Raw genomic sequence first — 22544 nt, 5'->3', positions numbered from 1 at the left:
TTTCTCCCTCTCACTTTTCGTTCTTTTTTTCTGTTTCACTTTATTTCTTTTAACTGAAATCACCTTAATAAAATAAAAATATTCAAAAATATGTATTTTAGCTGTATCAGATGCTGTTTTCGTGTAGAGTTTTACATTTTTAAATTTGTTTCTCACTAGAGGCAAGATGAGAAACAAATTTAAAAATTTAAAATTTGTAAATTTTAAAAACAAATTTTAAAATTTGTTTCTCACTAGAGGCAAGATGGGGACACGGGTGGTGCTGTGGGTTAAACCACAGAGCCTAGGACTTGCCCATCAGAAGGCTGGCAGTTCGAATCCCCGTGACAGAGTGAGTTCCCGTTGCTCAGTCCCTGCTCCTGCAAAAATCACTTTGAGATAAGATTTTTTTAAAAAATAAAATGTATTTATTGTTTAAATGAAATGTATTTATTGTTTTATGCATTTAAACAATTCATATACCACTTAAATACAATCCAGGCATCCCCCCGACAGACTTACGTTCTACTTGCACGTGACCGTTGCTCTTACAATCCAGTGATACATAAATTTTGTTAAACAGATGAATGGAGGGAAGGAAAAGAGATCTCTTTAGAACTGTACAAGCAATAGTGTGATGATACTGCAGAATTCTCAACCATTCTCAACCATTCAGCAGTGTTCTTGTTCCACTAACAGCAGATACAGCAAAACAGAGTGGTTGTATAAGCAGCATCTGTGTCATTTGGACACGGCGCATCACACACACACACACACACACACACACACACACACACACACACCCCAAAGCTTAAGGAGATCTGATGAGGTAATCAGGAGAAGAATAGCTCATATTTCACAAAACACTCTACAAGGCAGGTTTATAAATTACCGTATGTATCCTCCAAGTCCGGACTAATCCATTATATTTTGGGTGCACGGGTGATGACTGATTTGTTAACTACATGAGTAAAGGTAAAGGGACCCCTGACCATTAGGTCCAGTCGTGGCTGACTCTGGGGTTGCGGGGCTCATCTCGCTTTACTGGCCGAGGGAGCCGGAGTACAGCTTCCAGGTCATGTGGCCAGCAGGACTAAGCCGCTTCTGGCGAACCAGAGCAGCACACAGAAATGCTGTTTACCTTCCTGTCGGAGTGGTACCTATTTATCTACTTGCACTTTGACGTGCTTTCGAACTGCTAGGTGGGCAGGAGCAGGGACCGAGCAACAGGAGCTCACCCCGTTGCGGGGATTCGAACCGCCAACCTTCTGATTGGCACGTCCTAGGCTCTGGGGTTTAACCCACAGTGCCACCCGCATCCCTTCTAACTACGTGAATAGTCCAAAGTAAATACAGTGGTACCTCGGGTTAAGAACTTAATTCGTTCTGGAGGTCTGTTCTTAACCTGAAACTGTTCTTAGCCTGAAGCACCACTTTAGCTAATGGGGCCTCCCGCCGCCACCACACAATTTTTGTTCTCATCCTGAAGCAAAGTTCTTAACCCGAGGTACTATTTCTGGGTTAGCGGAGTCTGTAACCTGAAGCGTCTGTAAGAAGAGTTTGGATTTGATATCCCGCTTTATCACTACCCGAAGGAGTCTCAAAGCGGCTCACATTCTCCTTTCCCTTCCTCCCCCACAACAAACACTCTGTGAGATGAGTGAGGCTGAGAGACTTCAGAGAAATGTGATTAGCCCAAGGTGACCCAGCAGCTGCATGTGGAGGAGCGGAGACGTGAACCCGGTTCCCCAGATTACACGTCTACCGCTCTTTACCACTACACCACACTGGCTCTCTGTAACTCGAGGTACTACTGTATGCTGTTTGCACATGCCCTTAATGCCCGCTAAATGCAGTGTCAAATCCCCAGAGTATTGCCAGCGGGCAGTTTCAATGCAACAGAAGGCTAAGGGACAATGCAGTAGGGATGATGGGGCAACTGGCGGTTCCCTCGCTGCAAGAAGCCAAGTTACAGGGAACCAGGCAGAGGGCCTTCTCTGTGGTGGCACCTGCCCTGTGGAACGCCCTCCCACCAGATGTCAAAGAGAAGAACAACTACCGGACTTTTAGAAGACATCTGAAGGCAGCCCTCTTTAGGGAAGCTTTTAATGTTTAATAGACGACTGTATTTTAATATTTTGTTGGAAGCTGCCCAGAGTGGCTGGGGAAACCCAGCCAGGTGGGTGGGGTATAAATAATAAGTTGTTGTTGTTGTTGTTGTTATTGCATCACCTTATGAATACAGATGCCCAGTGCTGTTTTTTTAGAAAAAGTGGTGCCAGAACCCACCATGTTCTCTTATAACAGCAATGGCGCCCACCTGAGAGGTGCCGGAACTGAATTCTGGTGAGTTCCAGCTGAAAAAAAGCCCTGTATCTGCCCTATTTGCGTATGAAATGAGGGAATCTTGCTGCAGCATCAAAAGGGTTGCATAAGGACAGCCCTGTCTTTCCACTCCACCTTCAATTCTTTATGATTTGCTGCTTCAGATCATTTCTGCTCTAGGCTTAGCTTCAGTTCAGGTATCAGATCCAGGCTGAAAGAAAGAGCCTGAGGTTGAGGGAGCAAAGGAAAGCAAGGCAGGGGAACCCCTTTTGAGGCTTGAGTAAGACTTCACCCTCACCCTGTTCTACGCATGAATCAGGCACATTCATGAAGAAATGGGGCTGCTGTATCACATCCAGCCTGGCCCTCAGTGTGAACCTGCTTACATCCTCCTCCCACAACACAAGACAGTTAGGCTGTGTTAGGGACATGGGTTTCGCTGTGGTCTAAACCACTGAGCCTCTTGGGCTTGCCGATCAGAAGGTCAGCAGTTCAAATCCCCGCAATGGGGTGAGCTCCCGTTGCTCTGTCCCAGCTCCTGCCAACCTAGCAGTTCGAAAGCACGCCAGTGCAAGTAGATAAATAGGTACCGCTCCGGCGGGAAGGGAAACGGTGTTTCTGTGCACTCTGGTTTCCGTCACAGTGTCCCATTGCACCACAAGCAGTTTAGTCCTGCTGGCCACATGACCCGGAAAGCTGTCTGTGGACAAACACCGGCTCCCTCGGCCTGAAAGCAAGATGAAAGCCGCAACCCCATAATCACCTTTGACTGGACTTAACCATCCAGGGATTCTTTACCTTTACCTTTTTAGGCTGTGTGCACATCTTGCTGTGCCAGGGAGCTTGGCGCTTGCAACTGGGAATCTGAGGCTGGGATCCAGCCTTTTACACAGTATAAAGCAGCTGGAGAACATTTCAGGCACAGGAGAGAATAAGAGTGTGTGGCCTAGAATCACCACATGGCTTCTGTATCAGCCAGGCTGTGTGCAAATATCATTTTCTAGTCAACAGCATAGGACCTTCAAGTTCCACCCCAGAGCTGAAAACTATCCAGGCCTAGATTCAGGTTGGTCTGCCATTTGTACATTGATTATTATTATTAATATTAATATTAATATTAATAATAATAATAATAATAATAATAATAATAATAATAATAATTTTTATTTATATCCCGCCTTCCCCAGCCAAGGCCGAGCTCAGGGCGGCTTACAAGCAATAATAAAAACAAGCTGAATGATTACAACTTAAAAACAAAATTAAAATACATTAAAAAAATGAAACATTAAAATATTAAAATGTAGCCTCATCGCAGGAGGAGAAGGAAAAGAAAAAAGAAAGAGAGGGAGGGAGGGAATCAAATTGGCTCCAAACCAAAGGCCTGGCATAACAACTCTGTCTTACAGGCCCTGCGTAAAGAAATCAGATCCTGCAGGGCCCTGGTCTCATGAGACAGAGCGTTCCACCAAGTCGGGGCCAGTGTTGAAAAGGCCCTGGCTCTGGTTGAAGCTAATCTAACATCCTTAGGGCCCGGGACCACTAGGGTGTTGCTATTTATGGACCTTGAGGCTCTCCGTGGGGCATACCGGGAGAGGCGGTCCCGTAGGTACAAGGGCCCTAAGCCACAAAGGGCTTTAAAGGTCAAAACCAGCACCTTAAATCTGACCCTGTACTCCACCAGGAGCCAGTGCAGCTTGAAAAGCACTGGGTGAATATGCTCCCATGGCAGAGACCCCGTGAGGAGCCTCGCTGCAGCACAAAGGTAAGGGACCAACTGCTTGATCTTTAATAGCCACAAAGATCAGTGGGACAACCTTTGCGCAAGACAAGCGCAAGACAAGGCTTCCCAAGCTCTTTAAAGTAAGAAGTCAATTGCCACCACTGCTGTTTGCTAACACATCTTTAAGGTTGTGAAGTTTGTACAAATCACATATAAAAGGTAAAGGTACCCCTGCCCGTACGGGCCAGTCTTGACAGACTCTAGGGTTGTGTGCCCATCTCACTCAAGAGGCCGGGGGCCAGCGCTGTCCGGAGACACTTCCGGGTCACGTGGCCAGCGTGACGAAGCTGCTCTGGCAAGCCAGAGCCGCACACGGAAACGCCGTTTACCTTCCCGCTAGTAAGCGGTCCCTATTTATCTACTTGCACCCGGGGGTGCTTTCGAACTGCTAGGTTGGCAGGCGCTGGGACCGAACAACGGGAGCGCACCCCGCCGCGGGGATTCGAACCGCCGACCTTTCGATCGGCAGGCCCTAGGCGCTGAGGCTTTTACCCACAGCGCCACCCGCGTCCCTAGAACACATATAGTTGCTGCCAAAAGACCTCTACCATCTGCATAAACCCATGCAGCCCTCTTCCTTATTCTTTTATCATACCGTACATTTAAGAAGTGTTACCATCCTCCAGCCTATATCACATATAAATAAATAAAAATAGCTGGCCTGTTTAAAATTTTATTATTTTGAAATTAAGACGGCAGAACCAAATTACAAGGACATAGCACAAAAGAATAATCATCTAATTTTACACTGTGCAAACACAGATATTGGTGTAGTAATGAGATTATTTCTCTCCAAGTAAAATGTTAGGCCCCATGAGAACTGCAGTTCTTTTCTGAACAACTTGCCCTTTAAACGCCAAACTGAAGGCAATTGTTCTGGCCAGCAAATTCAGAGGGGGCTTGTCACCTAAGCATAGCATCTGGATGCGCACAGATGAACTTTCAGGTGAGTTTGTTTGTTTGTTGAAGCGCCCTGAAATCTCCCTTAAATGGTGCTCAACTGCTTTCTTGGAAAGAAATTATCTACAGCAGCTGCTCCATCAAGCTCTAGGAAAGCGAGCGATACGGGACTGCAGGGCGTCTCCATTCACTCAGCTGGAAGGTCAGCTCTATCAGGCTCCATCTACAGGAGCCATTCCACAGGGCTGTCGATACTTCTGAATACCAGTTGCTAGAAGCCCCAGGAGCAGAGAGTGCTCTTATATTGGGGTCCTGCTTGCAAGAGTCCCACAGACATCTGGTTGGCCACTGTGAGAACACAATGCTGGACTAGATGGGCCATTGGCCTGATCCAGCAGACTCTTCTTATGTTCTTAACTCTGTAACTAAGAAATAGTTTTCTGTTTTCCTCCTCCCTGACAATCCCTTTTCCTTCTTTTGTGTAGGGTCCTTTCGACTGCAACTCTGCACTGGCTCCCAGTGGAGTATCGGGTCAGGTTCAAGGTGCTGGTCTTGACCTTTAAAGCCCTTTGTGGCTTAGGGCTCTCGTATCTACGGGACCGCCTCTCCTGGTCTGCCATGCAGAGGACCTTAAGGTCCATGAATAACCATAGTTTAGAGGTCCCGGGCCCTAAGGGAGTCAGACGATCCTCCACCAGGGCCAGGGCCTTCTCAGTGATGGCTCCGACCTGGTGGAATGCTCTGTCCCATGAGGCCAGGACCCTGCAGGATTTAACTTCCTTCTGCAGGGCCTGTAAGACAGAGCTATTCTGTCTGGCCTTTAATTTGAATTCAGCCTGATCTTTTATTTCCCTTCTCTTCCCTCCCCCTTCCCTTTTATGAAGATCACCCGCTCTGAGACCCCACAGCTAATTCTGCCCTGGCCTCCTCGCTGGCCCAAGTAGGACCAATTCAGCCAGCTAGCCCTGGGGATTATCTAATGCTTATTTCCCCTAAATTGATTTTTGATTTTTGAATTTTATTGTTATTCATGTTTTTATACTGTATTTTATGCTGCTTTTATAATTAAGTGTTTTAAATTTGTTGTTAGCCGCCCTGAGCCCGGTTTTTGAACCAGGAAGGGCAGGGTATAAATAAAAATGTATTATTATTATTATTATTATTATTATTATTATTATTATTATTATTACTCTTGAGACCATTCTGTAAGCTGAAGAGCGAGGTAAAAATGCTTTAAATAAGCTCTCTTTCTCTCTGAATACTTTTGAAAACTAAATGCTCCAGAGACATACATTATGCTGACAACTTTTTCGGCTGAAAGAAAAGAGTTACGCGAAGGAAATAACACTGGGGGGAAACAATCATTTTTATGCCATTTTATAAAAAGCACAGGGCTATCATTCTCCCAGCTCCCAGCATTTCCATAATCCCAGAGGATAAGCCGCACCAATTCATATGCCTGTTAATTAGCACTTATTGCCTGCCACATGCAAAAAGAAAAAGAAAAAAAGAACAGAGCGGAGCAGGCAGCAACCAAACTCATCTGTAGTCAGAATGTGTTTTTATCGCCATATCAGCTGCAGCCACTGCCAGGCCTGACAACAGCTGAACACGGCTTGGCAGAGTGCCTCAAATTACTGCCGACTAGAAGCACTTAAAGCATCCTCCTGGAGCTTGACATGACAAATAAAGCAATGATTCATAACTGAATTACAGCGAGGTTCTCTGGAAGGAAACAAACGCGACGTGGAGGAGAACAGCTTGGTCGTTCCTTCACGGAGCTGAAAGGGAAAAGGAACGCCAAGGATGTTGCGCTGACATGACACGAGACACAAGCCCGGGAGGAAGCGAATGCTCAAACCAAGGGCAACCTGGTTGCAGACAACAGAACGGATATAAGGTGCCACGGGAGAAACACCCCCAACACTTTCCTTCCAAGAGGTTGCATTGCATCAGTTGGGCTTTGAGGCCCAATGCAAAGAGTTCAAGGAATTGGTAAAATGGGCTGGTCCACCTCCTGAGCTGGCACTCTGGAACCATCACCAAGTCCATCGCAGACTGCTCCATAGGGGCTTCCACCGGCACCACGGATATGGCACATGCTGTGGACATCCCACCTCGAGCCTGCGATCAGATACCAGTTGCTGGCAGACAAAAGGGAGGTGGTTGCTGCCTTTGTGAGCTGCTTGTGGGCTCATAACATGCACCTTGTTTTTACACATGTACATCGCCTTATCTGTATGCCTCCTTTCAACAGCTAAAACCACACTCAGGGAGGCTGATGGCATGAAAAAACATGCCCATTTCAAACACGACCATTAGTCGTGAACAATAAAACATCAAAAAGTACACAACCAAATTGAACACAGTGGTACCTCAGGTTAAGAACTTAATTCGTTCTGGAGGTCCGTTCTTAACCTGAAACTGTTCTTAACCTGAAGCACCACTTTAGCTAATGGGGCCTCCTGCTGCCACCACGCCGCCAGAGCAAGATTTCTGTTCTCATCCTGAAGCAAAGTTCTTCACCGGAGGTACTATTTCTGGGTTAGCGGAGTCTGTAACCTGAAGTGTCTGTAACCCGAGTTACCACTGTAAATCATAACTAAGGTACAAAATAAAGGTATCGTAAACTGATGAATTAAATCATCAAATCAAACATCTATGGATGAATATCAATTTATATCAATAACAGCAACAACCCTTCCCCAACAAAAAATCCCCTATGCAATAGAACAGCAAGAGTCTGTTCAGGAGCATCAGCTTTTGTAGCTGGAGTCAGTCAAGGCCCTACTCTGCAAGGCCAGGTGGGAAAAGGCCAGCAAGGCAGGGAAGCAAGTCTTCCAGGAATCACAGCCAATATGCTTGTGGATGTGTTTTGAACTGTTTTTAATATTGCAAGCCGCCCTGGGGCCTTGCAGTGAAAGGCAAGCAATAAATAAAATAATAATAATCTGAGCACACACCATTGGACACAGGAAGCTGGAACCGTGAAGCACATCTAGCAGTGCTCTTGCAGCGTTTGTAGCCAGGTATACAGCTCAACACGGGCCGGCTGCAGCCCCTCTGGCAATCACTAGATGTAGCCTGCTGAGCTTCCCAATCAGGAAACACAGCAGGATTCTCCGCCGGCAGCCAGCTGTGCTTTCTCCCTCTCTGCCCCTTTGGTAAGCATAGAGGTTGGCAAGTAGGTGCTGAGGCACTGACACCCACAGACTCTCCCCCTCTCCCTTCTGACTTTAATACCAAAAGTCACAGCAATAGGAGTCAAACACTTCAGGGATGCATTGCACTCAGCCGGCAGACTAGCCAGGCTTCCCTAGTGTCTGCAAAAGCTGCACAGAAAGAGCAGAAACAGAACCTTGCTCTTCCATTCCAACTGAGCAGAACAGGGAGCAACAAGCTCAGTCCTCTTACATCATTTGAAATAATTTGCTATGGAAAGATGGGTGTGGCGAGATGCTTTCAAAGAAAAAACTCAGCAGAAGAGCCTGTCTGTATCCTGACTGTGTAGGTCAGGGGTCGGCAACCTGTGGCCCATGGGCCACAAGCGGCCCACTGGGGTTGTTTAAACGGTCCACAAGCCGCCCCTGAACCGAGCCGCCTGCTTGGCGAGTCCCTGCTGTGTTAAACCGACGTAGCGTGGAGCGGGGACTCGCTTCCACGGCACCGGATATCGCTTCTGCGCAGACACGATCCGGCCCACGGAGCAATCTCCGCGGGAGTGAACTGGCCCAGGCAAGGTAACCCTTGCTGTAGGCGATCCCAAAGATACCTTTCACCTTGGGATTGAGGTCACTGGGGTTTTTGGCCTCCAGATGAACAGGAGCAGCTTTCTCGGCTGAAATCTCATGCAGGTAAAGGTAAAGGGACCCCTGACCATTAGGTCCAGTCATGGCCAACTCTGGGGTCGTGGCGCTCATCTCGCTTTATTGGCCGAGGGAGCCAGCATACAGCTTCTGGGTCATGTGGCCAGCATGACTAAGCCGTTTCTGGCAAACCAGAGCAGCGCATGGAAACGCCATTTACCTTCCCACCGGAGTGGTACCTATTTATCTACTTCCACTTTGACGTGCTTTCAAACTGCTAGGTTGGCAGGAGCAGGGACCGAGCAATGGGAGCTCACCCCGTCGCGGGGATTCAAACCGCCGACCTTCTGATCAGCAATCCCTAGGCTCTATGGTTTAACCCACAGCGCTACCGGAGCTTCACAAATTCCAGAACTACATAGCTAGAACCACTTGCATGATAAATCCCCCCGTCCTCACCACCCTCCTGTCAAGATGGAGCTCAAGTGGGGGGAAAACCATGAAAGCAGCTCCAATGCACAAACTGCAGCTGCATGCAATGCTATCACTATACAGCAGCTTGCCGTGCGGCTGACTGAGGGCCCTAGATCCAATCCCGTCATCTCCCAGGAAGACTGGGAAAGGCATCTCTCTGAAACCTTAGGGAGCCACTGCCACTCAATGTAAACAATGCTGAACTAGGAGGACCAATGGTCTGACTCAGTACAGTGGTACCTCGGGTTAAGTACTTAATTCGTTCCAAAGGTCTGTTCTTAACCTGAAACTGTTCTTAACCTGAAGCACCACTTTAGCTAATGGGGCCTCCTGCTGCCGCCGCGCCGCCAGAGCACAATTTCTGTTCTCATCCTGAAGCAAAGTTCTTAACCTGAAGCACTATTTCTGGGTTAGCGGAGTCTGTAACCTGAAGCGTATGTAACCTGAAGTGTATGTAACCCAAGGTACCACTGTATAAGGCATCATCCTACATACTTCAGCATTATGGGCGAATGAAAGGTTGAAAACCTCATAGTTATTTCGAATGGAACAAGACATTATTGGGTTCTCTACAGTGCCAGCTGCATTCGGCTCCTTCCTTTTCGGCTTTCAACACCAAAAGAAGATAACTTTGTTCAATGTTTTTTATTAACACTGGTATTTTATGACAGCTCTGATGTTTTAATTATCTGCCATGCTGGAGTGTGTGCGTATGTAAGCACCTGTTTAGTTGTTTGAATGTTGAAACACCGGTATGTTGTTAGTGGCCTTAAAAGCAGCTTTGCTACCTGAGAAGGGAGAATAAATTATTCTTATTAAATAGGTAAGATACAGAGCCTTAATACATCCAGAACAGGTTTGGCAGCTCAAAGCCCCTTTACAGAAGAGAGAATGAGGAGAGGGGATTCCCCAAATTATGGAACTCCTTAAAAGCTGCAACTTTAGAGCCCTAGAGTCTAGACAGAACTAATTTCTTTGTCTGCTAAAAATAGGGATTAAATAAATCTGACAGTGCCATTCCTTCTTACACATGAAAGCTAAGACACTTGGGGCTAACAACCTGGCAAAATTCCAATAGCTACTTTGTTAGGAGACTGAAGAAAAGGTCTACAAAAAACCCCAATATTCCTACCTAGGAGCCACAACAATTAAGAATGTTGAACTGACAGTGGAAATTACACCGAAAAGCCCTAAGGCTTAAAAATAGAGAGCAATTTCAAAGACTATTTCATCTACTATATGGAATGCATAATGGTTAGAAAATTTATTTCAGAATGTTCCTGATCTACTAAGACATGCGCCACGAAACTCCACTGAACTGACTCTCATGCAAATCAGCTCTTCTAGATACTTTTCTGGTTTAGCGCTAAACCTCTTGTTTTACATCCAATGGTTAAAGGGGAATGGAAAAAAATCCTTGCTGTGCATGTACATGGTACCCCAAGTTCAGTCTCCCCAACTACCTTAAGAGGTGTGGGCCTGAAACAGATGCACTTCCAGAGCCATTGGACAGTTGAGTTTGAAGGTTGGCAAGACTGGGCTCATTTAGCTGGAAAGGAACTAGTTGGAAATGAATAGGTACTGTTGGGTAGCAGGCACCAGCTGACAACAGCTGCCCACAATTTTGCAGTTTGCTGGTGAGGAATACACTTCTTATATATCACTGTATGTATTTCTGTTTTAACTGATCTACTACAGATATAATTCATGCATGCATTTTAGTGGTGTTTTATTATGCTTTGTTCGTAAGTTTGATGTGCATTGCCCTGGGCACCTTTTGAAGAAGGGCAATCTCTTCATTTTGTTGTAGTCATCAACCAAAAGCAATGGTATCCCTTTAGTACTGGCACCATTCATACCATACCACAGCTATTCCCTTTGTCTGTCTTCCTTCTGTCCTGAACCAGTTCATTGGGTGGACCATTACCGGAGCAACCCTAAATGGCTTCTTCCTTGCTAGCATCTTACAAGTTCTTGTTGGAACCCAGAGATCTGAAATGTTTCCTCCAGACCAAACTTTCTCGGAAATCTGCTCATGTTGCTGGATCCTTTTCCTCACTCAAACCTCTTCTTGACTCTGCCACTGCAACATCCTCTCTGCCTGGTCTTCCCTCCTGCCTTTCCCACATCTCTAATCCATTCAGAATGCCTCTGAGCTCACCTCTCTGCTGCTGCTATGATCGTGTCATTCCCCATCAGCTTACTTTTAAGCCTCTCCACCTCTGTGTCCCTTCCTTCCCCCTACATCCCTTCTTGCTTACTTCAGATTCCTCCAGTTGTCTTGGCCTTTAATTCCAGTCTCTTTACAGAAGCCTTGCTGTCTCTCTTCTTAAGCCTCCCCTCAAAGTCCACTTTTGAGCAAAGCGTATTTTCATCCACCCTGAGCTTAAACAGTTTACCTGCTCTGTCTCTTTCACACACCTCCCAAAATATCCTAACACAAATTGTTAAGGTTGCTGCACACATTAAGGCAGATACCTAAAATTCTTTACACATATAGCTAAAAAATGGGGGGGGGGGTTGCTCACAGATATGTGATAGGAGTACTCAAACCCAAAAGCTGGGATTGGCCTCATTTCCCTGTGGAATAAAAGATGGATGTGCTGTTGCATGGTGTGTGTGTGTGTGTGTGTGTGTGTGTGTGTGTGTGTGAAGAGGCCATAAGGCTTCTTGGCTGGACCATGAGTCAATGGCAAAGCCTTGAATGTAGGTTCAGTCCCCAGCATTTCCTGATAAAAGGATCAGGAAGAACACAATTCCCCACAGAGGTCAGTCTGGAGATGACTCCTGTTTTATATCCCTTAGTGTCTTACCTATTTAAAAAAAATACATTATGAGAGAGTATTTAGTTTATCCTGCCTTCTCCAAGAAACTCAAAGTGGGAGTAAGTTAGGTGCTGTGTCTGCCTGCGTGAGCATGCACAGCGTGGGTGGCGCTGTGGTCTAAATCACTGAGCCTCTTGGGCTTGCCTATCAGAAATTTGGCAGTTCAAATCCCAGCGATGGGGTGAGCTCCCGTTGCTCTGTCCCAGCTCCTGCCAACCTAGCAGTTCGAAAGCACATCAGTGCAAGTAGATAAATAGGTACCACTGTGGCAGGAAGGTAAACATCGTTTCTGTGCACTCTGGTTTTCGTCACAGTGTCCCGTTGCGGCAGAAGTGGTATAGTCCTGCTGGCCACATAACCCAGAAAGCTGTCTGTGGACAAACACTGTCTCCCTCAGCCTGAAAAGCGAGACGAGCACTGCAACCCCATAGTCGCCTTTGACTGGACCTAACCGTCCAGGGGTCCTTTACCTACTTGCACCCGCCTCCAAAGCACTTAGTGATGGGAATGCAAACCCAGGTCAAAACTTGGCCCTAAAGAGTAATCTAAAAATCCACAGAAGATGCCAAGAGTGTTCCAAAAGTCTTTCCTGCCCACTCTACTGTTTTGCACCCAGATGGGAGGTTTATTTACTTATACAGCAGTGGAAAACCTCAGGCCTGGGAGCCAAATGCAGGCCTTGGAAGTATCCCAAGGCCACAGAGGTCATTTTCCACATCTTCAGGTGCTTTTGCCAGGCAAGAATGTATTCTCATAACGTGATAACGGTTCTTGCTTGCCTTGATGAAAAGAGGTGGGCGGGTGTAGAAACCTGAATTACGCATGGCTGCAATACAGTCTACTGTACAAATCACACACCCCACCAACTTTTTGCCTCTGCCCACTACATACGGCCCCCAGAAGCTTCCTTGGAAGGGAATGTGGCCCTCAGGTGGGACAAGGTTCCCCACCCTGGACTCAAGCTTCAGCGTTCGCTCATCTCTCACAGGCACTGCCGCATTTGCTTGTCTTTCTCAGGCAACGCATCTCAGTGGCTCTCCCACGTAAGCTGTCTAAAATTTAAATTAGGACTTGCCAAGAAAGCTGAAATCTTAATTTGCCTCTTACTAAATAACAAAGGCTTGTTTCTTTGACCCACAGCATTTATGGGGCATGTCTGGAGGAGGCACTTAATCACAATAATTTGTAGTGGCTCAGAAACTTTCAGATTTCATGACAGCCTGGCATTAAAAGACGCCACAAAACAAGAATGACAAGCTATAAGGAGCCCCAAAACCTTGTTCTGAGGCTGGCTTTGGATTTTATTTTAGAGAATTCGTGGGTTTTTTTCCCTTTTTTAACTAAGATAGCACTGTCATACGATGTCCATGGGACTATCCTGAAGGAAACCAGACTTGCAACTTTGGTATCTATTTAACAAAAGTAAGGCCAATGGAAACAGGAAGAGTTTATGGGCTAAGACGACCCAGCTTATTAACTCAACTTAGTGATTCAAAAGCACTTCACAAAGGCCCAGGTATATTCAAGCACAGCATGTTCAGCCTACAAAATTGTCAGGAGGCTGTACGCAGAGAACACACACTTACCAATACAAACAAGGCTGGCGCGCCAGGAAAAACACAGTAAATTATACATCAGAAATAAAGGGCTGCTACTTCCAGCCAGGCTTTTGAAGGCAGAACTATGTAGGACATGCTCAGTGGGAAGGCACCATGAAAAAGCAGGTACAAGCGAGCAAACCTCTTGTTCTAATCTCATCCCAGCCACTTAAAGATTTCCCACTGCTGAGAAGCCTGCTGCACTTTTCCAGGAAATAGGAAATCGCTAAGCTGGTCACCCACCAGGCTCTATTCAATAAGGTCTCTCGGCATCCTTCATTCTGCACTAGATTTGAGAAGATATTTATGTACTCAAGTTTTGGACTGACCGCGCTCTTCTCCCAATCCTTGCCAAAACCCATCAGACAATCTTATGCTTCAAATGTTTCGTTTTCAAAAGAGAAAAAAAATCACAAAGCAAATTGCTCAAAAGCCACATAGAGAAAGGACGGTGCTGCTTCAGAGGGTTTGGTTTCACGCTGAGCAGTAGCTACCAAATCACGTGATCTACAGAGGCTCAGGAGCAAGATCTGAAGAGCAAACAGATGAGCTAAGCTGAAGTCATTTTCCCTGCAGAGCTAAAGAGAAAAGCCTAGGCACCAGAAAGCCATGCATCAGGGGTGGGACATACAAGGAAGCTGCATGTTGGAATATTCAAGACAAGATAAAATAAAGTACTTATTTCAGCAGCACATAGTCCAAACTATGGAACTCACTCCCACTGGGGGCAGTGCTGGCCACCAACTTAAAGGTAAAGGTAAAGGACCCCTGACATATAAGTCCAGTCGCGAACGACTCTGGGGTTGCGGTGCTCATCTCGCTTTACTGGCTGAGAGAGCCAGCATTTGTCCACAGACAGTTTCTCCATGTCATGTGGCCAGCATGACTAAGCCGCTTCTGGCGAAACCAGAGCAGTGCACAGAAACGCCGTTTACCTTCCCGCCGGAGAGGTACCTATTTATCTACTTGCACTTTAACGTGCTTTTGAACTGCTAGGTTGGCAGGAGCTGGGACCGAGCAACAGGAGCTCACCCCGTCGCGGGTATTCGAACCGCTGATCTTCTGATCGGCAAGCCCTAGTGTCGGTGGTTTAGACCACAGCGCCACCAACTTAGATGGCTTTAAAAGAAGATTGTTACTGTTTTTCGTTTCTACATCGCTCTATATTTTTAAGAAAAAATCATGGAAGAGAGGGCTATTGATGGCTACTAGCCATGCTGGTTATGTTCTATAACCACTTTTGGAAACAGTATGCATCTGAATCCCAGTTGCTGAGAGTCACAAGTGGCGAGAGAGCTGTCCTGTCTGACTTGCCTTGTAGGCACCTGGTTGAACACCATGAAAAGAGGGTGCTGAACTAGATGGGCCTTGGACAGCAGCACGGCTCTTCTTAGGTTCTTAAAATGTTTTAATCTTATTGCATATTATAATCTCAAAATCTCTGCAAAGTGCCCAGTTAATACCAGAGTTTTACAAGGCCCTTCTCAGCAGATATACGTTCTATTGTGTGCTTTAGGATCTGGAGAAAAACTGGTTGAAATTCCGCACAAAGATGAAGCCTGTTGAGGCAGTAAGGATAAAGTTTGGTACCTTCAATAGATGAAAGATATCCTTCAGCTGAAAATAGTTCCAAACGTATTTCGTCTATGACTGTGGGGCCAGGGAAGTCTTCACAGCATTCCACAACTCTAAAACAGCAAACAACAAAGGAAGAGGTGAAAACACGCCCATAACTTGCTGCAAGACATGGCCCTGTAAAGAGCAATTGGTTAAATTTACCTAACAGTGTGGATAACAGCAAAAGCATGAAGCAGAGTCTTTCTTCAAAACCAGGCAGCATCTGACATGAACCATCTTGAGCAGTTTGATGCCTTTTAGTTGTAGCCTTACCAGCTTATTTCCCCATGTAGCCAATGGATGAAACTTTCCCCATGACTGAATCTCCACACTGGGAAAAGCATCAGCTGCGGAATTTCTTATACAACTGTTAAAAGCAGGAGAACCTTGCCAGTATTTTTTTTTTAAAAAAACCAACTTATTTTCAAAAAGACTTTGACCAGCTGGTGACAGCCCAGTAGCAGCTCCCCAAATTCCCATATAAAAGCAATATCATAGAAGATCCTGCAAAACAAAAAATGTCTGGGAGGTAGGGGGTGGAAATAATCTCTGGCGGAAAGTTCATTAGGCATTAAAGAAGCAGCCTGGCCAAGATCACTTGCATTCAAGCCCACATTTATCTTCAGCCTCAAAATCAAGGCTATTAAAAAGCACCTCACTATTCACCCAACCAAATTATGTCCAAAACTAACTCCAGTAAAATGAGTATGATATGGAAAATAAAAGAGATATTCTCAGATAGGAGTGCAGTGGGGCAGATCTCAGCTATTAACAAAAAAAAGCTTAACATGGGACAAAGATAAATCACAGCACCTGCACTAACAGACTCCAGGTAAAAAAAGGTAAAGGGCCCCTGGACAGTTACCGTATTTTTCGCTCTATAACACGCACCCGACCATAACACGCACATCGTTTTTAGAGGAGGAAAATCCGTAGGCATGCCACCCATAGGCATTTCCTCCATAACACGCACAAACATTTCCCCTTACTTTCTAGGAGGAAAAAAGTGAGTGTTATGGTGCAAAAAATACGGTAAGTCCAGTCCAAGGCGACTGTGGGGTTGCAGTGCTCATCTCGCTTTCAGGCCAAGGGAGCTGGCGTTTGTCCACAGACAGCTTTCCGGGTCATGTGGCCAGCAGGACTAAACTGCTTCTGGAGCAACGGGACACCGTGATGGAAACCAAAGTGCACGGAAACACTGTTTACCTTCCCACCGATGCAGTAACTATTTATCTACTTGCACTGGCGTGCTTTCAAACTGCTAGGTTGGCAGGAGCTGGGACAGAGCAATGGGAGCTCACCCCGTCGTGGGGATTCGAACCGTTGACCTTCTGATCGGCAAGCCCAAGAGGCTCAGTGTTTAGACCACAGCGCTACCCGCATCCCAGACTCCAGGTACTGTATTGTTGACAGTCCAAAGACTTCCCAAAATCCAAATCGCGCATATGCACACAAACTGCCAAACAACATTTTCAAGGAGTAACATAAACACAGGCAGCAGCCTGGGCAAACACCATCATATCAACCCTCTGTGATGTCTTGGCATATTTCCCTCCAGGCACCTTCATCCAAGTTGCATTCCTAATTTCAGAAAGCCATCTCTAATGTTATTCAACTTCATTTTATTACGTTTGCTTCACAAACGCACACACACATTTGCGGAGGCAACTAGGGACACAGGCTCACATCCAAGACTCTTGGAACAAACTGCCTGAACAGCCCAGTACTAAGCGACTCAGATGAAAGTTTATGTGAAAGATCATGAAGTAATGCATAACCTGTCACTCCTGCTCCGTTTCCTGTACTTTAAGGTTACATATTTGAATATGTAGCCGGGTGCATTGCAGTGAAAGAGAGAACACATGCAAAAGTACAGAGGTGGGCATGAATTAGGATACATGGACAGGGATCTAGTTGCCACAGGAGATCAATCAGTTGGAGTTTGATCAAGCTACAAAAGGTCTGCTGAGGAACACTGACAGAATGGGCTACAAATGACACAATCAAGAATGGATTAAGAAGTGAAGGAGGATTCAGTAGGAGAGCAGTGGTGGTAGCAGCAGCAGGAGAAAGGTAAAAGGTAAAGGTAAAGGACCCCTGACAGTCAAAGGCAACTATCGGGTTGCGGCACTCATCTCACTTTCAGGCCAAGGGAGCCGGTGTTTGTCCACAGACAGCTTTCCAGGTCATGTGGCCGGCAGGACTAAACCGCTTCTGGCACAACAGGACACCATGACAGAAACCAGAGCACACGGAAATGCTGTTTACCTTCCCGCCAGAGCGGTACCTATTTATCTACTTGCACTGGCGTGCTTTCGAACTGCTAGGTTGGCAGGAGCTGGGACAGAGCGACAGGAGCTCACACCATCGTGGGGATTCGAACTGCCGACCTTCTGATCAGCAAGCCCAAGAGGCTCAATGGTTTAGATCACAGCGCCACCTGCGTCCCCCAGGAGAAAGGATTGTGAGATGGCTCACAGGGAGAGAAGAGCAGCAATAGAAGTTCCATGTCTTCTGTTTCTTAGCCTTAGGAAGTCTTCAGCAGGTGACTCCAAGTTGATTTTGCAACTCTGGCCACCCAGGTTCTAGGTGATGCTCAGCAACTCCAGACATTTTCCAACATTACTCAGTGCCTGGGGGGGAGTCCATATAGCCTTGCAGTCTCAGACCAATGTTCATTTAGTCCAACATGCAATTTCTAGCATCAGCCAGCCAAATGACCCATCAAAGCTCACCAGAAAGGACACAAAGGTGGCTGCATTCAACATTAATCACATAAACACATAATCTGAAGGCACTCATAAAGACAAAAGAAAAATAACCAGGCCAAAGAGAAGGAGAGCCTAGACCATCTCCAGGAAGCTGAGTGGCACTGCTCACCTAAGCCTCTAATATCAGCCCCATCCCGCACACTACCACTATCCCCTGCACATCTCGATCCATCACCCAACTCTTGTGTCACCAGGGGAAGAGTCTCCTTTTCAGAGGAGGGATTTTCTTGTGCCACAAACAGACCTTGTTTCCTAGCTTACATAAGAACGTAAGAATAGCCCGTGGTGCCTGTCAGTAGCTATGCTTCATATGTTAATGGGTGGCAAAAAAATGCTTTTTTTTCAGAGCTTCCTTTTTTTCCCTTGTCGGAATGAAGGTTCATCACTAACACAGCAGGAATGGAAACCTATGCATTTCTGAGAGCTAAGAATAAGATGAAATGAAATGGGCAAGTGTCTCCCCATCAAATAATTCATGGCAGAGGCTGATGTTAAAATCTGTTAAACTAGCTGGCATGCACGCTCACACACACACACACACACACACACACACACACACCTTCTCAATCTATTCTTCCCCCATGCCTGCTAGAAGGTTATTTCCTCTTCCAGTGGAGAGACAGCAATACCTGCAGCCTAGTGATTTTGGAAGACACAAGAGGAGAAAAGTACAGATATTATGTGGCCATCAGCCACAGTGTTTCACCCCTATCATCCAACCTTGTCTTCTGGGTTCTCTTGCTTTCAATAAATAAATGAAATCCCAACTCCTGCATGATACTCCTTGTTGCCTTTCATAGCCAAGACTGTTTAAGGAAGCAACATCTCACATCCCTTCACACAAATTAGGACCCATCACTCAATTTACCGAATCGGCAGGTTGCTCCTTAACTCTGTTTGTCATCACAACCAGGTTGTCAAAAAGCATTAAGAGGTATGGATTTTTCCATATTTTCAAACTAACACAGGCTCACTGTACAAAATCCTGACTATACTCCTGAGTAAGCTCAACAGTTCTTAGTGAACTGGTCACAATGACTGCCAGTCTATTACTGGGCACAAATCAAGGTGCTGCTTTTAGCAATCAAAGTCCTAAACAATTTGGGATTAGGATATCCAAGGGACTGCCTTGACTACACTATGGGGAACTCAAAGTACCATAAGCCTCAGAGGTACGTTTAGCCTGTGCAAGAAACCAGATTTTAGTATTGCAGCTGAGGCTGAAATCAGGCAGGTACCTAGAATGATGGTGTTTAGGTATCTACTGAATACATGTTTGTTCATAAAGTCATTCCCTGAGGTGTAACCCAGCCATTTGTGAAAGATCAATTTTATATCTGAAAAAACTGTTTCATCGTTTTTAGAGTTTGTATGGACAGTTTTATTGTTTTAGAGTTTGTTGAATTGATTTTATTGTTTTACAGCTTTATTGTTTTTACTCTGCACACCATTTTGAAGGCTTTATACTGTGAAGCATACATTTGTTTATTAATAATAATACTAATAGTAGTAGTAGTAATAATAATATTAAGTGCAGGGGTCAGCAACCTTTTTCAGCAGGGGGCCAGTCCACCATCCCTCAGACCTTGTGGGGGGGTGGACTATATTTTTTTGGGGGGGGGGGGAATGAACGAATTCCTATGCCCCACAAATAATCCAGAGATGCATTTTAAATAAAAGCGCACATTCTACTCTTGTAAAAACACCAGGCAGGCCCCACAAATAACCCAGAGATGCATTTTAAATAAAAGAACACATTCTACTCATGTAAAAACACGCTGATTCCCGGACCATCCGTGGGCCGGATTGAGAAGGCTGCATCCGGCCCCCGGGCCTTAGGTTTCCTACCCCTGAATAAGTGCAAGCCATTCTGGGTGTGTATTTTGTGTGGCATACATTCACTGGGAAATATTAACTGAATTTCAAATCCAAGTTTGATCCTCCCCTTTCTTTTTAAACAAGGAGAACTTAAGATTAAGAGGGAATCTTGTGCTTCAACACAACTGAACCTTTGAGCCCCACCTTCCACAGGGGCAGTAATAAACTTTGCTTACTGGAAGGATATTTGAGTTGGTTGTGTTTCTTCACCTGTGCTTTGGGGGGGGGAGTTTTGCAATTTAATGAAATTCCTTTCTCGACTTGCAGGATGTGGACACGATTATTGGCAAGAGTCTGAGGATGTGTACTTTTCCCACAGATGCTGTCTGGCTAGATTTATAGCCAGTAGAAGCAGGCTGGCACGTTGAGGAGGATGAAAAGGCATTTGTTAAGGGACTCCTTTAGGGGGTGGGGAAGAAGAGCACTCATGAGAACAAAAAATATATAATACCATAGGGGAAGGACAGAGGTGACACACCCAGGGACATATTAACTGAGATAAAAGCCTATTTTATGGAAAGTGACCTCAGATGATCTGCATATTAACAAATGAAGCTCAGAATCCTGGAAACCACGCAAAGCTGCAGCACCGGGAAAAAATGCAAGCATCAAATTGAGTGCAGAAACTTAGCAACTGGGAAGGAAGCTTGAGTGGCTGAGTTGCTGGCTGAGGCTGAAAAACTATCATACTCTTTAATCCAAAATCATTCTCATCCTCCTAGTTCACAGCTTAAAAATATTCACCATAATATACTTGTTCTCCAAGAGTACAAAAGGTATTTAAATAAGGGTATTTAGAAGACAAGTGCTGTGCATTATCTTGTCCCTGTGCTGTGACCCAAATTCCCCAGCATCATAACCTGCCTCAGGACCAGAAATGGAAACCATGGTTTCAAATAGATTGCCAGTTCTGACTTGGAGCCAAGGGATGGTTTGCGGCAATCACAGTTGCCAGATGTAGATGTAGTAGTTAGTGTTGGTGTAGGACTGGGGAGACCTGGGTGTAAATCATAGAACCACTGAATTCCTCGTAATAAAACTGTTAGTACATTTACAAAGCTAAGCGGTGCCCATTTGTTGTTGTTGTTGCTGCTTAGCCATTTAGTCATGTCCGACTCTTCGTGATCCCATGGACCAGAGCACGCCAGGCACTCCTGTCTTCCACTGCCTCCCGCAGTTTGGTCAAACTCATACTGGTAGCTTGGAGAACACTGTCCAACCATCTCGTCCTCTGTCGTCCCCTTCTCCTTGTGCCCTCCATCTTTCCCAACATCAGGGTCTTTTCCAGGGAGTCTTCTCTTCTCATGAGGTGGCTTGGAGCCTCAGCTTCACGACTGTCCTTCCAGTGAGCACTCAGGGCTGATTTCCTTCAGAATGGAGAGGTTTGATCTTCTTGCAGTCCATGGGACTCTCAAGAGTCTCCTCCAGCACCAGAATTCAAAAGCATCAATTCTTCGGCGATCAGCCTTCTTTATGGTCCAGCTCTCACTTCCATACATCACTACTGGGAAAACCAGAGTTTTAACTATACAGACCTTTGTTGGCAAGGTGATGTCTCTGCTTTTTAAGATGCTGTCTAGGTTTGTCGTTGCTTTTCCCCCAAGAAGCAGGCGTCTTTTAATTTCGTGACTGCTGTCACCATCTGCAGTGATCATGGAGCCCAAGAAAGTAAAATCTCTCACTGCCTCCATTTCTTCCCCTTCTATTTGCCAGGAGGTGATGGGACTAGTGGCCATTATCTTCTTTTTTTATGTTGAGCTTCAGACCATATTTTGCATCTGACAGGCCACTATTAGAAGAGAATGCTGGACCAAATGGGCAGGGGTCTGATCCAAAAGGCTCTTCCTATGTCCTTAAAAAGTAGAGATGTCCAAAAAAATTGCCAAAGCTCTGGCTCAGATTTGAGCTCTGGGGCCCGTTAAAAACCTACCTCAAAAGAGAGGAGAGTTTCACAAGCTCCCAAATTCTTCTCCAACCATAGAAAAATTCCAAGCTTATCCACCGTGTGTAACCAGAGAGGGAAATAAGAACATCTGAATGCCTTCTTTCTCCTATTCACTCAGTAAGTATAATTTAAAGGGATGAGAGGAGGGGGTTTAAGGGGAGCAGGAATGGGAGGGAGGGGCAATTTCCAGAGTAAAACTGGCTCAGAAAATCAAGCCTTTTCTGACTTTTGAGGGAAGAGCACCACTTGTTTCCAAGCCATTCCAATTTGCCCATCTCAATGAAAAATATTGCTAACTTTCATGTGGTCACTACCCCATACTCCCGGAATTAATGAGCCGCTGAGATGTGGGCTGCAAGACAATGCACACTATGGCTGAATGAATGTTGTACCAAATTATTTGCTCTTCGGCAGCTCTTATTTTCCATCTGCAGCAGGAGACGGTTGTGGCAGCAGAAATCTCCACAAAAACTCACCCTGGTGAGTTTTAGGTGAAAGCTAAGGCCATTCTGTTCATCAGAACACAGCACTTCAAAAGAGCATATATTATGTGTTCATGAAAAGATACACTGACTGCAGTTTTACACAAAGTGGTCACATTCCGGTGACAGAGAAAGAAATGCAGTCAAAGCAGAAATACGTTCTC

The 22544-nt window shown here is 45.7% G+C and overlaps 1 protein-coding gene across 4 annotated transcripts in view; it reads right to left on the bottom strand.

Moving 5' to 3' along the window:
* Positions 1-22544, bottom strand: part of FAM168A (family with sequence similarity 168 member A) — a 173223-nt gene that overhangs the window by 122679 nt on the left and 28000 nt on the right. For all 4 annotated transcript variants that reach the window (XM_053385404.1, XM_053385406.1, XM_053385407.1 and 1 more), the window contains one exon: positions 15278-15375. The gene's annotated coding sequence lies outside the window, so the exon portion shown is untranslated. Of the gene's footprint in view, positions 1-15277; positions 15376-22544 lie in introns of those variants that run through there.

Source organism: Podarcis raffonei, chromosome 4 (assembly GCF_027172205.1).
Source record: "Podarcis raffonei isolate rPodRaf1 chromosome 4, rPodRaf1.pri, whole genome shotgun sequence".
Lineage (NCBI taxonomy): Eukaryota > Metazoa > Chordata > Lepidosauria > Squamata > Lacertidae > Podarcis > Podarcis raffonei.
Note: the sequence above shows the minus strand (reverse complement) of the source record. Positions and strands in the feature narration are given on the sequence as shown.